Source organism: Cherax quadricarinatus, chromosome 2 (genome assembly GCF_038502225.1).
Source record: "Cherax quadricarinatus isolate ZL_2023a chromosome 2, ASM3850222v1, whole genome shotgun sequence".
In the NCBI taxonomy this organism is placed as follows: Eukaryota; Metazoa; Arthropoda; class Malacostraca; order Decapoda; family Parastacidae; genus Cherax; species Cherax quadricarinatus.
This window is the reverse complement of record NC_091293.1, coordinates 71,346,730-71,364,866: the sequence shown is the minus strand read 5'-3', so window position 1 is coordinate 71,364,866 and position 18,137 is coordinate 71,346,730. Positions and strand designations below refer to the sequence as shown.

Genomic DNA, 18,137 nt, shown 5'->3' with positions numbered 1-18,137 from the left:
GATTGATTCATCTGCACCAACAAATGATTTGTCTCAACATATGTCTGTTGTCTTTCCAGTCCATTAGATTAGAAATTAATTTACAAGGCAGAGAATACACATAATTAAAAGAGATGAACTCTAGGAAGCTAACTCTTGTAAATTTAAAATGTCAACACATTACTGGATTTTTTTTTTTTTTTTATTTATTATTGTTTTTTTTTTTGGTTCTGAGCAATCCAAGATTCCAAATATCACACAGCTCCTGTACCCCAACAACTTTCTTTGGTTCTGAGAAATCCGAGATATTCCAAATATCACACAGCTCCTGTACCCCAACAACTTTCTTACCTTTAACTACTAATTTTCCTAATGAATGTCACTATTAAACAGATTAGAGCAATATTTAACAAACCCAGCTCTAAAGCAAAATTTACAGTGACAAGATTTTGTGTTTTTTTTGCAAATTCTAGATTTATGAGACCTTAAGGAATATAACCCTTGTGAATTTTATTCAGAAATTATGGAACCAAGACCAGGGATGGTACCAGAATTTATATACTGAGGCAGGTGGAGGAAACCTAGGGGTGGCTGTCTGGTTGGAAGGAGGGAGGCTAAGAGACTTGTTTTGAAGCAGCATTATTACAAATATTTTTATTTAGGGGGGGGTTGTGAGAATTTTGGGGGCTGAAGCCTTCCAAGCCTATTCAATAAAAGGAATTTTCATTGTATGAGAAATGGGATTCTCATAAGTTTTCCACAAATATCATAATTAGATATCTGAAAAGAAATTCCAATAATAGTGAGAAGACTTTCTCTTTTTCATATCTTTCTTCCTCCAAGGTTTTCATGCAGTAACTAGAGAATGCCCCTTGTATCAGTCTCTCAATACTGATACATATTTCCTGGAAAAAAGTGTCAGTTTACTGATTAGGAATCACTGAAGGGGAGACCTATAGCCTTTCCCCGTTGAAACTTCCTAAATTAAAAGTCTCATCAGTGTTGCAACTTTCAAACACACAAGCTTATCTTCAAAAGGTAATGACACCGAAAATACAAATTTTATAGTAGAACTTACATTTACTATTATGTAGGTGCAAAGCTGAAGGTCAGGCAGCACTTTACACAACTGCAATTTTGACCATAGTTCTTGGCTATTTTGTTAATATGCCTTCCATTCTATTGACTGAGTGTAAGAAACTTAGAACTACCCTATAAAACACTCAGAGAAAGATAATTTGGGAAATTTTACAGAGAATTCAATAAATTGCAATTTAATTAAAAACATAATCCAAAGTAAACACTAGTCATTTCAACCACTTATTTCTGCTGTTCATTCCTTACATACCCAGGCCTCTCCTACAATTGCCTTCCATTTTGAATTCATCACATCAAAAAACTGAAATTTTACCCTATTTCTCAGTTAACAGAATATGATAAAAGAATGGCTGGTCATGATTTAGGCAATCTTAATAATTTTACAGACCTAGTAAAAACCCATAGACAGACCATGGGTTTGGGGGGAGGGAGCCTACTCTTTCTCAAGAAAAAATCACCAAAAATCTAATATTTTCACCACTTTGAGGCCTATTTCAAGTCACAAGAAACAGTAATAAACCCATGAAAACCACCTGGAAAACACCTCAAAGTCACTATTTTAACCCAAATACAAGGTAACAGGTTAGGTATTCCCATTATGCACTGCATGAGGCAGAATTTTTTATACCGTGCATGCACACCACACACACCCATTCTCTCATATCTAGGCCAAAATTTACCACTCACAGTATATTTGAGGATGCTAAAATTAAGATATAAATATACATAAACACTACTGGCCTCAATAATATACATAATGTATATCTACATGGAAGACAGTGAAAGAACTAAGTGGTTGCCTGAATTATTTCTTTTTTTCCTTTTCTCTCTCTTTTTTTTTTGTCTCCCACTTTTTTTTTCACTCATAATATGAGGTCTCATCCAATTAGCCTCAAATTTTCAATGCAGGGTACAGTAATTAGGGCAAGACTCTTGCAAAAATTGGCATGTGCAAGTGCCTTATGACCAAAACTGTAGAACCATTTCTAAGATCCTGAAATAGCTCCAATAACTTCAAGAACCCTCTTCTTCTTGGCTTCAAACATTCACAAAGATGCTTCTAAATTTAAGGATGGTGGGAAGTGTAATCCAAATGTGTAGGTGCACATCTGCCAGTTTTGTGCTTAAAATAATGTGAAATTTAGATTCCCATTAAATCATACTAAATATGAGTCTTCCTCTTCTGAATGCCTTTAATATTTAATGGTTGATGCATCTTACAGACAGTATCATATCCAGTAAGTTTAGTTTGTGTATGGGGGAGATTTATCTATACTAAATTGGTTTACAAAACTTGGAATCTGCAGAATCCATGGAACAAATGGAGATTGCCTTTTATGATCAGATTTAAATTTTCAAGCCTGGTGTTTTTTTTTTTTTTTTTAGAAAGCAAGGTTTGCATAGTTATTGCACTGCATATTTCCCAATTTGAAATCTCCACAGGCATTGAAAACTAACAGAAGAGTGAGTCAATCTTCCATAGGCTTATGCCCAGGCAAAGTGGCAGAATAGGGCAAAGGAGGTGGGCAGACAACCAGGCAGCCAGGAAAACAGGCAGAAAGCCAAGCAGGCAAGTAGCCAGGCAGGCAGGCAAGCAAGCAAGCAAGTAGCCAGACAAGCAGTCAAGCAACCAAGCAGGCAGTCAATTAGGAAGAGATTGCTAAAAAACTGTAGACTGGTACATTGTACACTTACCCTCTTGCTTCTGCTGCCTTCCTTCCTTCCTTCCACCCTCCCTCACTAACACCCCCCATCTCCAACACACCCTCCACCATCATTCCATTTAACCCTTTGAGGGTCCGTCCCATAGATCTACAGCTTTACGTTCAGGGTCCAAACCGTAGATCTACGTCATGAGCTCAGCTCACTCTGATGAACTGTGAGTGGTACATTTGGGCCTAGATATGAGAGAATACGTCTATGTGGTATGTGTGCACCACATAAAACAGATCCTGCAGCACGCTGTGTATAATGAGAGAAAAAAAACTGAAATCATGATTTTTCGATTAAAACAGCGACTTTGCAGTGTTTTTTTGTATGTTTTTTATAGTTCTATTTGTGATTTCTTGGTCTCATTTGATAGAATGGAAGACAAGTTACAGAAATAGAGATGATTTTGATTGGTTTTAGCACTGGAAATGGCTTGAAACTGAGCTCAAAGTAACAGAAATGTTAAATTTTTGCCAATATTCAAGAGTAAACAAACGACCTCAGCCGTCTAATACATGCCAGCTGGTGGGTCTAATATGCATTCACAAACATGGTGATGATATTTATACAATTATTACAGTATTGCATAACAGTAAATCTTCTATTTTTTGGTGTGAATAAAAATTCATTATGTGAATAAAAAATAAAAATGGAATTTATTTGTAAAGCCTCAAAACATAACTAATGAACAGAGGAAATGTTAGTTTAGTTCCAGGAATACCTACATTGTTTATTCTGGACCCTATTTTGAAATTGGAATATTTTGAACTTTGTGTTAAATTGGCCAAATTAACAATTTCCGATCACTTTAATTTGTAGTTGAAACAGTTGACTTGGCGATTTCTTGTGCTCAATCGATAGAATAGAAGTAATACTAGTGAAATAGCTAAGAATTTGGTTGACTGGAATAATGTAATTGGCCTAAAATGGGAGTCAAAATCGGCAAAATCGCCGATTCGTAAATATCGCTGACACATCAAAATTCGCGAGAGCATAATTTCATCAATTTTCCATCAAATTTTGTACTTTTTATTTTATTACCGTCACAAAAAGATTCTCTACCATTTCATAAGAAAAAATAACAAATTTTTTTTTTTTAAATTCTTGGACACTGGGGCACCAATTCAAATTTGGGCCTTGGACCCTGAAGGGGTTAAAACCTATTCATCATCCTGTCTTGTCTCTGGGTTGAGGGCCTATCCATGTGTGCTCCAACCATCATATGCATATTGTATCTCAAATTTTTCATTGCAGCTCAAAACTAAATTCATTTATGAGGGTAAATCATAATTCAAAATTATCAAACTAAAGCCCATTATGACTCAAGGGACGGCTGTATTTTGTAAATGCAGTGACTGGAAATAAAGAATCAATATCTCAATACGAATTTAAATTTAAATCTAACATTATGACATTGGAGGTCATGCTCTTACATACACAAGTCCTACATTACTGACAGACTCCAACATTTAACCATTATTGACATTACCTCATCAATTCAACTTACCAACATAGGGGTGCCTCAGGGCAGCATATCTGGCCCTCTACTATTCCTCACCTATCTTAGTGTTATCCTTATTGCATCTCAGATACTTAAACTGGTTTGCAAGTGACATGACTATTGTCATCTCCAATCAAGATCTGGGTTTCATCAACAACACCATTAATGGTTAGTAGGTAAGACACATATGCAACAGTTATGCAACTTTATTCCAAAACGTTTTGCCTACACAGTAGGCTTCTTCAGTCGTGTACAGAAAGTAGGCAGGAACAGTACATGACTGAAGAAGCCTACTGTGTAGACGAAACATTTCAGAATAAAGTTGCCTATGTGTCTTACCTACCAACCTGTCGGTATTGTATACCATTTTGATATTCAACACCGTTAATGTTTAGCCTATAGAGACTGTTACTTGGATGGCAAATGATACACTAACATTCAATATTGACAAGAATTTCTACATGGTATTTGGGAACAAAGCTAAAAAAATATACAGTTGAACATAAAGGTAAATGACACACACTTTAAGGCAAGATGAGGGAAAAATTCTGATGGTAATCTAAAATTCAGCACACATCCAGCACATCTAAGAAAATCTCCAAAACAAAGTGGGTATCTTTTCTAAAATACACAGCATCTCAAGCATCATAAGTCACCCTGTACTACTGTAACCTAGCCTTACCTAACTACAGTATTTGTGCCTGTAGATCTACAACAGCAGTTCCCTGAATCTAACAGTCCCTAAAATGGGACATGGTTCTGTTACTGAACTTGTTGCAAAGATGGCTTGTTTCAGCTTGCTCAGGGTGGTACTTCTCCGCAAACATTTGGACATCATTCCACTTGGCGCAAATCTCCTTAATCTTTGAAGAAGGCACCTCATCCACTCCCTCTTCCTCCTCCTCTGAAGCAAGTTCCTGAGCTGTGGTCTGATACTGTTCCAGATGAAGCTCTTCCAGCTCTTCAGTGGTTAGCTCTTCCCTGTGGTCCTCCACCAACTCTTCCACATCCTCGCCACTCACTTCACATCTATGGGGTTTCTCACTTTCTTTACCACAGGGGTACCACTAGCAAGTTTCTTTGGGCCCATGGTAGCTTATTTCACAGTCCTACAAGCACTAAACACAATGAATTAATCGTAAAATGTTTGAATGAGACAGCAGGTTAGTGTTCACTCAAGCATCAACAAAGCCAGACGGGCTCATGGCGCCTGCGCAGGGACGCGGACAGAGCGGGCTGGCGGACAGGTCCGGTACCTGGCGGTTCGAAAAAAAGGGGCGAGTTCGATAATGGGGACAAAGTTGGTTCGAAAAAAGCGGTCGATTTTCGAAGAGTTCGATAAGCGATACGTTCGAAATCTGAGGTTCCACTGTACATACTCTAGAATGAATAAAATAGGACATAATATGATGAGTGATGATACAATTTTTGTTTGATTGCTGAACTTAACTGATACAATTTGATTTAATTCCATGGAAATCATCCTCTTTTTCTTCTCAGAAGTGTCCTTTGCACTTATTTTCTTAGGACCCATGCTTAGAAAAAAAAAATTGGGCCAAATGACTGTAAAAAAAACGCAAGCAAGCACGAGAGAAATGCTCCCACGGCGATGTAAACATGTGGACGACTCCTTACCGGATGTTTTGCCATCAGCTGTGCCAACTAGTGGCAGCATTTTGAATTATTATTACATATTACATATGTATTATTATTATTATTTTATTATTATTATTATTATTATCACACTGGCCGATTCCCACCAAGGCAGGGTGGCCCGAAAAAGAAAAACTTTCACCATCATTCACTCCATCACTGTCTTGCCAGAAGGGTGCTTTACACTACAGTTTTTAAACTGCAACATTAACACCCCTCCTTCAGAGTGCAGGCACTGTACTTCCCATCTCCAGGACTCAAGTCCGGCCTGCCGGTTTCCCTGAATCCCTTCATAAATGTTACTTTGCTCACACTCCAACAGCACGTCAAGTATTAAAAACCATTTGTCTCCATTCACTCCTATCAAACACGCTAACGCATGCCTGCTGGAAGTCCAAGCCCCTCGCACATAAAACCTCCTTTACCCCCTCCCTCCAACCTTTCCTAGGCCGACCCCTACCCCGCCTTCCTTCCACTACAGACTGATACACTCTTGAAGTCATTCTGTTTTGTTCCATTCTCTCAACATGTCCGAACCACCTCAACAACTCTTCCTCAGCCCTCTGGACAACAGTTTTGGTAATCCCGCACCTCCTCCTAACTTCCAAACTATGAATTCTCTGCATTATATTCACACCACACATTGCCCTCAGACATGACATCTCCACTGCCTCCAGCCTTCTCCTTGCTGCAACATTATTATTATTATTATTTATTATTATTATTATAATTATTATTATTACATATTATAATTACGTATTATTATTATTATTATTATTATTATTATTATTATTATTATTAATTTAGGTAACTGAAACTCACTAAATAATAATACAGTGGACTCCCAGTACAGTGGACCCCCGCATAGCGAACGCCTTGCATAGCGAACAATCCGCATAGCGAACGCTTTGTTCGCCAAAATTTTGCCCCGCATAGTGGACAAAAACCCGCTCAGCGACCTTCGTCCGAGACGCGTCCATTGTTTACCAGCCAGCCTCCGCGGTAACATTCAAGCATACACTCGGAGTATTTCGTATTATTACAGTGTTTTCGGTGCTGTTTCTGGAAAATAAGTGACCATGGGCCCCAAGAAAGCTTCTAGTGCCAACCCTGTGGTAAAAAGGGTGAGAATTAGTATGGAAATTAAGAAAGATTTTGAAGGGTTTGGGGCTAACCCTGAGAAGCCTATGCCAGTTGTGGAATCCATTGTGCCTACTTCAAAAATTAAGGAAATGTGTGCACAGTGGGTTGAACTGCAAACCTTTATGGATGAAAATCACCCTGACACAGCTGTTGCAAGCCGTGCTGGTGACTATTTCAATGACAATGTTATGGCCCATTTTAGACAAATCGTAAAGGAACGGGAGGTACAGAGCTCTATGGACAGATTTGTTGTGCGACAGAGGTCCAGTGACTCTGAAGCTGGTCCTAGTGGCATTAAAAGAAGAAGGGAAGTAACCCCGGAAAAGGACTTGCTACCTCAAGTCCTAATGGAAGGGGATTCCCCTTCTAAACACTAACACTCTCTCTCCCCTCCTCCCATCCCATCAATCATCACCAGATCTTCAATAAAAGTAAGTGTCATGTAATTGTGCATGCCTTTTTCAGTTTGTGTGTACTAAAATTAACATTTTTTTGTGGTAAAAAAAAATTTTTTTCATACTTTTGGGTGTCTTGCACGGATTAATTTTATTTCCATTATTTCTTATGGGGAAAATTAATTCGCATAGCGAACATTTCGCATAACGACCAGCCCTCTTGCACGGATTAAGTTCGCTATGCGGGGGTCCACTGTATTCGATGGCATCGGTATACGTTAAATTCGGTATTCAATACATTTTAACGCCAAAATTTTGCCTCGCCACTCGTTAAAAAACCTGCCACAAGCGATTCGTCCAGGACACGTCCACGTGAGTGCCAGTGTTTACAAGCCAGCCAGTGTGCTCGCATCTAAGCATACATTCAGTACATTCCATATTATCACAGTGTTTTTGGTGCTTGTTTCTGCAAAATAAGTCACCATGGGCCCCAAGAAAGCTTCTAGGGCCAACCCTGTGGTAAAAAGGGTATGGAAATTAAGAAAGATTTTGAAGGGTTTGGGGCTAACCCTGAGAAGCCTATGCCAGTTGTGGAATCCATTGTGCCTACTTCAAAAATTAAGGAAATGTGTGCAAAGTGGGTTGAACTGCAAACCTTTATGGATGAAAATCACCCTAACACAGCTATTGCAAGCCGTGTTGGTGACTATTACAATGAAAATGTTGTGGCCCATTTTAGACAAATCGTAAAGGAACGGGAGGTACAGAGCTCTATGGACAGATTTGTTGTGCGACAGAGGTCCAGTGACTCTCAAGCTGGTCCTAGTGGCATTAAAAGAAAAAGGGAAGTAACCCCGGAAAAGGACTTGCTACCTCAAGTACTAATGGAAGGGGATTCCCCTTCTAAATAATAAGTTCGACACTCTCCCCTCCTCCCATCCCATCAATCATCACCAGATCTTCATTAAAGGTAAGTGTCATGTATTCTATTGTTAGTAGAGTACTACTAACTGTGCATGTCTTCTTCAGTTTGTGTGCATTAAACTTAATATTTCATGTGGTAAAACTTTTTTTCATAGTACTTTTGAGTATCTTGGATGGATTAATTTGATTTCCATTATTTCTTATGGGGAAAATTAATTCGCCTTCCGTTAATTTTGGCATATGATGAGCTCTCAGGAACGAATTAATATCGTATACCGGGGGTCCACTGTAATACTACATATGTAATAATAATAATTAATATAATTAATTATAATTATAATTATAATATAATTATAATTAATACAGTGGACCCTCGACTAACGCTATTAATCCGTTCCTGAGAGCTCATCGTTAGTCAGAATAATCGTTAGTCAAGTTAATTTTCCCCATATGAAATAATGGAAATCAAATTAATCCGTGCAAGACACCCAAAAGTATTGAAAAAAAAAATTTTAACACATGAAATATTAATTTTAATACACACAGACTGAAGAAGACATGCACAGTTACATGACACTTACCTTTATTGAAGATCTGGTGATGATTGATGGGATGGGAAGAGGGGAGTGTGTTGATGGTCTTAGTGTTTAGAAGGGGAATCCCCTTCCATTAGGACTTGAGGTGGCAAGTCCTTTTTCGGGGTTACTTCCCTTCTTCTTTTAATGCCACTAGGACCAGCTTGAGAGTCACTGGACCTCTGTCGCACAACATATCTGCCCATAGAGGCCTGTACCTCCCGTTCCTTTATGACATTCCTAAAGTGTTTCACAACATTGTCAGTGTCACCATTAAACACTTGTTCAGGTTTCAGTCCTTCACTGTCTATGTATTCCTTGAATTCCTGCACATATTTTTCAGCTGCTTTTTGGTCCAAACTGGCAGCCTCACCATGCCTTATCACACTATGTATGCCATTACGATTCTTAAATCTCTCAAACCAACCTTTGCTGGCCTTAAATTCACTCACATCACCACTAGTTGCTGGCATTTTCTAATTAAATCGTCATGCAACTTCCTAGCCTTTTCACATATGATCGCTTGAGAGATGCTATCTCCTGCTATCTGTTTTTCGTTTATCTATACCAATAACAGTCTCTCAACATCTTCTATCACTTGCGATCTCAGTTTCGAAAACATAGTTGCACCTTTGGCAAGAACAGCTTCCTTGATTGCCGTTTTCTTGGCCACAATAGTAGCGATGGTTGATTGGGGTTTTGTGTACTGCCTGGCCAGCTCGGAGACATGCACTCCACTTTCATACTTAGCAATGATCTCTTTCTTCATATCCATAGTAATTTTCACCCTTTTTGCTGTAGGGTTGGCACTAGAAGCTTTCTTGGGGCCTATGGTGACTTATTTTGCAAGTGCAATCACTAAAAAGGCTGTGATAATATGAAATGTTCCGATTGTATGCTTGGAAGCGACCGCGGTGGCTGGCTGGCTTGTAAACACTGGCCAGAAGTGGACGCGTCTCAGACGGAACGAATAGTGTTGGTCGAGTTTTTTAGCGCTAATCGAGGCAAAATTTTTGCGATAAAATGTATCGCTAGTCAGATTTATCGTTAATCGATGCCATCACTGGTCGAGGGTCCACTGTATTCTACTGTACAACTATGAAATAATTACTATCCTACTGTACAACTACGTATAATATACTCCTTAGTGTTAAGTAGACTGTAGGCCAATAATGTTAAGTTGGCCCATAATGCCTAGGCATAATAGAGGCTCTCTTTGCATTGCAACCCACTATTGTCAATACAAAATCTCAATGTACTGTTTGCAAAGACATAAAATAAATAAATAAATAAATAAATAAATAATAATAATAACAAGAGCTTCAGAATGCCACCTACTCAGTGCACTGTTTACCTCGGCGTGGGAGTACAGTGGACCCTCGACTAACAATTTTGATCCATTCCAGAGAGCTTGTCCTTAGCTGAATTTATCGTTAGCCGAATTAATTTTCCCCATAAGAAATAATGGAAATCCAATTAATCCGTTCCAGACAGTCAAAAGTTATTAAAAAAAAAAAAATTCCGTGAAATATACATTTCCTTACAAAGAAAACAATGAGACATGCACAATAAATACATAAATAAATACTAAAATGACACTTACCTTTATTGAAGAGTATTGATGAGTGATGAGACACTTGTTTTTCTTGAACACTCTGGGATTTTCAGAGTGATACATGAGTAAAGGCTTCACTTTGCAGTCCCAATAGCATTACAACAAAACATGAGAGTTAGCCTGTCTTTCATAGGCTTATGTCCTGGGAGTGCCTTTTCCTTCTGAGTAATGTAGGTCCTGTTTGGAATTTTCTTTCAGAACATGCCTGTTTCGTCACAATTAAACGCTTGTTGGGGTTGGAATTTTTCAGCTTCGCCATGCCTTATCACACTGTGTATGCCACTACGATTCTTAAATCCCTCAAACCAACCTTTGCTGGCCTTAAATTCACCAATATGAGCACTAGTTCCAGGCATTTTGATCCTGTTCACCTGGGTGTTAGTCGACTGGTGTGGGTCACATCCTGGGGGACAAGATTAAGGACCCAGTGGAAATAAGTTAGATAGTCCTCGATGACGCACTGATTTTCTTGGGTTACCCTGGGTGGCTAGCCCTCTGGGGTTAATTGTTTCTTGGTAACTGTTTCTCGTTAAGCCACACCAACAACACTCTCTCCATATCTTCGAGTAGTACAGTTGACGATGATGCAGCAGCAGTTGACGGTGGTGCAGCAACAGCTGATGGTGGTGCAGCAGCAGCTGACTGTAGTACAGCAGCAGCTGACGGTGATACAACAGCAGCTGACAGTAGTGCAGCAACAGCTAATGGTGGTGCAGCAGTAGCTGACCGTGGTACAGCAGCAGCTGACAGTGGTGCAGCAGCAGCAGCTGATGGTGGTACAGCAGCAGCCGACAGTGGTACAGCAGCAGCTGAAGGTGGTGCAGCAACAGCTGACCATGGTACAATAGTATTTCGATAGTATTTCTCACCCTCTTTACCACAGGGTTGGCACTAGAAGCTTTCTTTGGGCCCATGGTGGCTTATTTAGCAGTTACAAGCACTAAAAACAATGGAATAATACAAAATGTATCGAAAGTATGCGTGGAACCATCCACCCTGGCTTGTAAACAATGGCACACTAGCTGAAGACAGGGCAGCTGAGGTGCTCAGGCTGGACGGACAGGCGGACGCGTTCGGGACGAATGTCCTTACCCGAGTTTTTCATCATTGGTCGAGCCAATATTTTTACGCAAAAACTCATCATTACCCGATTTTATCGTTAGTCGATGCCATCATTGGTCAAGGGTCCACTGTATTTCTCTCATGCTTTGCTTACATTTTTTACAGTCATTTGGCTAAATTTCATTTTTCTAAGCATGTGACCTAAGAAAGTAAGTGTAAAGGACAGTGCTGAGAAGAAAAAGAGGATGATTTCCATGGAATTAAAGCATGAAATCATAGATAAATAAGTGAGGTGTGCAGGTTTTGGGTTGAGGGAGAAAAGGGGGAAGCTGGTTCATAACTCGGATGTTGGCTCATAACTCAAAGCAAAAAATTGACCGAGCGACGGCTTGTATCTCAAAAAACTCGTATGTTGGGACACTCGTAAGTCAAGGTTCCACTGTATGTATTTGCTATTATTAAGATAAGATTTCGTTCGGATTTTTAACCCCGGAGGGTTAGCCACTCAGGATAGCCCAAGAAAGTCAGTGCATCATCGAGGACTGTCTAACTTATTCCCATTGGGGTCCTTAATCTCGTCCCTCAGGATGGGACCCACACCAGTCGACTAACACCCAGGTACCTATTTGCTGCTAGGCGAACAGGACAACAGGTGTAAGGAAACGTGTCGAAATGTTTCCACCCACCAGGAATTGAACCCGGGCCCTCCGTGTGTGAAGCAGGAGCTTTAGCCACCAGGCCACCGGGCCACACTTTAGGTATCACATGTTTTTAAGAATTACAGTGGTACCCCGAGTTTCCAACTGCTCCCAACTCGACCAATTATGTAAGTGCATTATTGGAAGTGCTTCTGTAAGTGTATTTTTGGAGGTATGAAATGGACTAATTTACATTATTTCTTATGGGAATAATTTCGTTCGGTAACGGCACTCGAACAGCCTTCTGGAACGAAGAAAGTTCAAAACTCGGGGTACCACTGTATATAAGAAACATGCTTCATATAATAAAATCATAATACAAACAGCCATGAGAGAAGAAACTGACATAATAGTGAAGTGTGGTAGCTGTGAGTGCGTAGTGGAGTCCACGTGGATGTGGATGATATATGTATTACGCTCTCTCTGATCCACTACCACTATAGAAACTGTAATTATGACTAAGGGTAACTGCAGAAGATGTGCAAAACAACATTCCTTTGGTATGCTTTTTACACATAAATAGCATGACTCATTCTCAAAAAAATAAATAGGAAATATTTTCTCCCAGTGTCCTTACCCTTCTTCGTTGAATATCTCGAAAATAAGTTATTGATATATTTATTGTAATACAGTAAACCGTCAATTAAAACGATTTCTTTTAAAAGGTTTTCTCCATTAAACAATTGTCAAAATGCTGCATATTTTTATTTTACACTTCGTAAAATTCAATTTAAACAGTTCTGCTTCTCGGTAGGGAAAAAATTTCAGCGCCGCAAGCTAGATGAATGGCTTACTGACTGACCTGATTTACTGGTTTTCTGAATGACTTGACTGACCTTACTTGAATGATTTACTGAATGACTTGGCTGATTTACTGAATGACTTGACTGATTTACTGACTGGCTTACTGACTTGACTGACCAACTTGACTGACTGACTTACTGACTTGACTGATTTACTACCTGGAATATACCTGGAGAGGGTTTCGAGGGTCAACGCCCCTGTGGCCCGGTCTGAGACCAGGCCTCTGAATGACTTGGCTGATTTACTGAATGATTTGACTGATTTACTGAATGACTTGACTGATTTACTGAATAACTTGACTGACTGATGTACTGACTTGACTGACCAACTTGAGTGAGTGATCTACTGAACTGAATGATTGTACTGACTTGACTGACTGACTGACCTACTGAGTCACTTGATTGAACTAACTTACTGACTGGACTACCATCCACCTCAGCCCAGATGGGCTTCAGCATGCCTCTCCACTCCCTCCTTCACAATAATTGACAAACACCAGCAACCACAATTTAAGGTAAGAAATATTATTTCTGTTGCATTTTTAGCCTTAAGCAACAGAAAAAAAACATATATTGTAACAATAATGAACAGCAATTGCACTATTATTTTTATTTTTGTAAGATTTGGAGGCCTAAAAGAAAAGTTGTTTGGCTTTTACGGGGGCTTTAGGAATGTAACCCTATTTTCCCCATCAGTAAACTGTGGATAACTGAAACCATCAACAGATATGAGGTTCTAATATATACAACTTAACTGTGTTACATCAAGTATTTCTGCCCAACTTGTCAATTACAATTTTTTTAGTTTTATGAATGATCTCGTAATTTGTTTCTTAACTATTATTTTTAAATTCTAGTCAATACCTTGTATTAGACCCATTAGCATACCTATGTGCACAACTGTACACAAGTACAACACAGATTTATCAGCAATGAATCATCCAGCACCTCTTTTAACGCAGAAAATTATGAGACTACATTTTTATTAGATAAGTTCACAGGGCAGCAACAAATAGCATTGTATATGGTGCATGCTCCCTTATAATTTTTATTTATAATGATTTTGTGTGATTCCTGGTATAATTTGCTAACAGTTACCCTTAGCTATGGCTAGGGTTAATAGCTATATGGGTAACTTGAGTGAACTGAGTTGTCTGGTGAATAAATTAAAGGGCTAGAACAAAGTTCCTTTGTGATTGATGTCCTCCCTCTAACATCACAGATCCATTATGAAACAGTCAACTATAAAACAGACAATAATCCTGACAATCCTCAGTTTCCAGAACTTTGTGATTAGCTCTGCAGTTCCAGTAAAAATTTTAAAATTTACCATTTTAGGAGTGGCAGTACTGCAATATTCTTTGTAAGTACAGTAAGAAATAAACCTGTTTCATTTATGTTAATGTTTGATTTAAGTTTTCAGCAGACCACGGTGGGTCAGAGGTGTCTTGCTGAATTATTATATGACCTCTGTTGGTGGTCTGCATTGGATTACATGCAGCCAGCATAACAGCTCATGGTCATGGACCAGGGCATGGGGGTGTTGACCCTCAGAACCCCCTCCAGGTTTTCTTCCCTAAGCCATGCATGTCACAAGAGGCGACTAAAATGCCAAGAGCATGGGGCTAGTAACCCTTTCTCCTGGCATTACTAAATGAAAAATAAAAGAGAGAAAAACTTTTGTTTCTTCTCTTGTGGGCCATCCCGCCTTGATCTGGCAAAATCAGTATAGTATCAGCAAAGCCTAGGAGCTAAGAGTGTCAGAAAATTGGTTTTGCACTGGTAGACTTTTGCTTAGTCTTTGTTAATTTGTCTGAAATGCTGTGCACACTATGAGCTTTCAAATTATTGTATACAGTGGAACCTCAGTTGTCAAACGTGATTTGTTCCAGATGTTGGTTCAACAACCAAACCAATTTTTCCCATAAAGAATAGTGTAAATGAATTAATCTGTTCCAGACCAAAAATGACAGTGTAATAATTTACTAATAATAATGTATGAACTACTACATTAAACAATGTATAAAATTATACAGTGCAGGGAAACTAAAAATGAATACTAAATGAAAATTTAACTGAAATACTGTACAGTAAATGAAAATTTAACTGCCTCATACTTGTCTGAGGAGAGCTAATGGCATACTGGAAGCAGGAGGTGGAGGAGAGGAGGGGAAATGTTACTGCTTGGAAGGAGAGTCACTTTCTAATAATATGTCAGGCAATTCTCCTTCTGGTATTGTTTCTTTCTTTGTCTCTTTTCACCACTAACACCTTGTTCTGGCTCAGTGGTTCTTTGTCTCATTAAAACCTGTCCAGAGAGGTTTGTTTCAGATTCTGTTTTAACATTTGTCTGAATTGAGACATTACTTCTTTTCTTAAAATTATCAAACCAACCCTTACTAGTCTTGAAGAATTTCATTTCAGCACTTGTTCCAGGTTTTCTTTTCAGGAGGTCATCATGCAACTGCTTCCTTTTTTCACAAATAATGGCCTCTGAAGCATTATCACTATGTAACTGTTTTTCATTTATCTAAATCAACAAATTTTTCAACCTCTTCAATAATTTGTGGCCTTTGCCCTGATATCACTTTCGCACCTTTTGCAGGGTCAGCTGCTTTAATTTTTTCCCTTTGGGCCAGTATCGTGCTAATGGTACCAGGAGTTTACCTGGAGAGGGTTTCACGGGTCAATGTCCCCGTGGCCTGGTCTGAGACCAGGCCTCATGGTGGATCAGGGTCTGCTCAACCAGGCTATTACTGCTAGCCGTACGCAAGCTGATGTACAAACCACAGCCCGGTTGGTCAGGTATTGACTTTAGGTGCCTGTCCAGTGCCTTCTTGAAGACAGCCAGGGGTCTATTGGTAATTCCCCTTATGTATGCTGGGAGGCAACTGAACAGTCTTGGGCCCCGGACACTTACTGTGTTGTCTCTCAGTGTACTCGTGGCGCCCCTGCTTTTCATCGAGGGAATGTTGCATCTCCTGCCGAGTCTTTTGCTTTCATATGGAGTGATTTTTGTGCGCAGGTTTGGCACCAGTCCCTCCAGGACCATCCAAGTGTATATTATCATGTATCTCTCTCGCCTGCATTCGAGGGAATACAGATCAAGGACCTTCAACCGTTCCCAGTAGTTTAGGTGCCTTATTGTACTTGTGTGTGCCACGAAAGTTCTTTATGCACTCTCCAGGTCTGCAATGTCGCCAGCCTTGAAGGGGACCGTTAGTGTACAGCAGCATTCCAGCCTAGAGAGCTGGTTTTGAAGTTCTCATTATCCATCCTATCATTTTCCTAGCGGATGAGGTAGATACATTATTGTGGTCTTTGAAGGCGAGATCCTCTGACATTGTCACTCCCAGGTCCTTCACATTACTTTTCCACTCTATTGTATGGTTAGAATTTGTTGTATACCCTGACACATTTTTAATTTCTTCAAGTTTCCCATATATGAGTAGTTGAAATTTCTCCTCGTTGAACTTCATATTGTTTTGAGTGGCCCATTCAAAGATTTGGTTGATGGTAGACTTTGATTTACCAAAACATTTTGCTGTGTCAACCACACGGAGCCTTTCTTCTTCAAACTTTCAAATCAAAGATTTGGTTGATGGAAAACTTTGATTTACCAAAAAGTTTTGCTATGTCAACCATACAGAGCCTTTCTTCTTCATACTTTCAAATAACTTCCTTTTTAAACTCAATAGTGCTTTTTGCAACTTTTCTTTTTACTTTCATCTCTTTTTCCTTTTATGGACCCATGATGGTTTATCTCACAATAAAAAATATTGCACCAAAAAGCAAAATGACAAGAAAAGATCACAAAATGCACAGCAAGAGCTCAAGAGATATTTACAGCACGTACGCTAGTCGCTATACTCACTGAGACCCACGCTGTGAACTCTGGTGATCATGTGATCCAACCATTGTCGGTCGACAACCAAGACCATGTACAAAAATCAAATTGAACAAATCGGATTGAAAACCAATTCGTTTGACAACTAGTCCATTCAGCAACCAAGGTTCCATTGTATACTGTATATATGAACAGTACAATGATTTGAGATAAAATTACTGTATTATTTTTATTATTATTTATTATATATTATTATTACTGCTACAGAATAATTGCTTATCATTCCAGTTCACGTACTCAAATTTCCTTAGATATGGCTGAGACAACATAATACAGAAATTTCATGTGGTTAATCAAAACAAATTATGTCTGGCATATTTATTAACAGCATTGTATACACAGTTTTTTTAAAAGATTTTGTGACTGGTTTTGATTTAGTATTAAAAAAATATTATTTTTGTGCCTAGTGAAGCTACTTCCTCAAGGCACAAGCTGCAAGGTTTACCTTGGGATGATTCATGATGGTGCAGGTTGATGGCTCTACTTGGGGATACTTCCTAACGGTGCAGGCTGAGGGGTATACTTGGGGATACTTCATGGGAAAGGTTACATTTCAGCACCTTAATTATATAGCTCATAATTAACCTAATATTGCATTTCTTCAGTATCCATGTGTCATGTTCATAAATTTGATTACTACTACTACTACTACTAATAATAATAATCTTTATTTTTACAAGTACATGATGCAACTATTCAAAGATGTGTTTTAAATCATACTGCCTGCTATCTAAGGCTAGATTCACATCATAACTATCATATCTTATTACAGTACTAACAGCAAGCTGCTTCTAGAGCTGCACCTCACATACATTATTATATCCTTAATCTGCAAGATTAACTCCTCAAATAGCAACGAGGGTATGTCATTACATCTTTTTAATGCACATATATTTCTTGGATGACTCATTTATATTAGAGCATTTGACTTAAAACAGAAGAAACTTGGTTTGATTCCCAATCAGCAAATAAGTACCTGGGTGTAAGTATGGAAACCTTTATAATATGACATTTTCAAGGTGGTATTTTATACCATCTGTTCTCAGGTACTGGATGTTAGCTGAGCATTGTGGG

General features: G+C 38.9%; 1 protein-coding gene across 1 annotated transcript in view; it reads right to left on the bottom strand.

Moving 5' to 3' along the window:
* The window catches only part of LOC128684229 (alpha-1,3-mannosyl-glycoprotein 4-beta-N-acetylglucosaminyltransferase C), a 398,920-nt gene that overhangs the window by 15,669 nt on the left and 365,114 nt on the right, over positions 1 to 18,137 (bottom strand). The window lies entirely within an intron of this gene.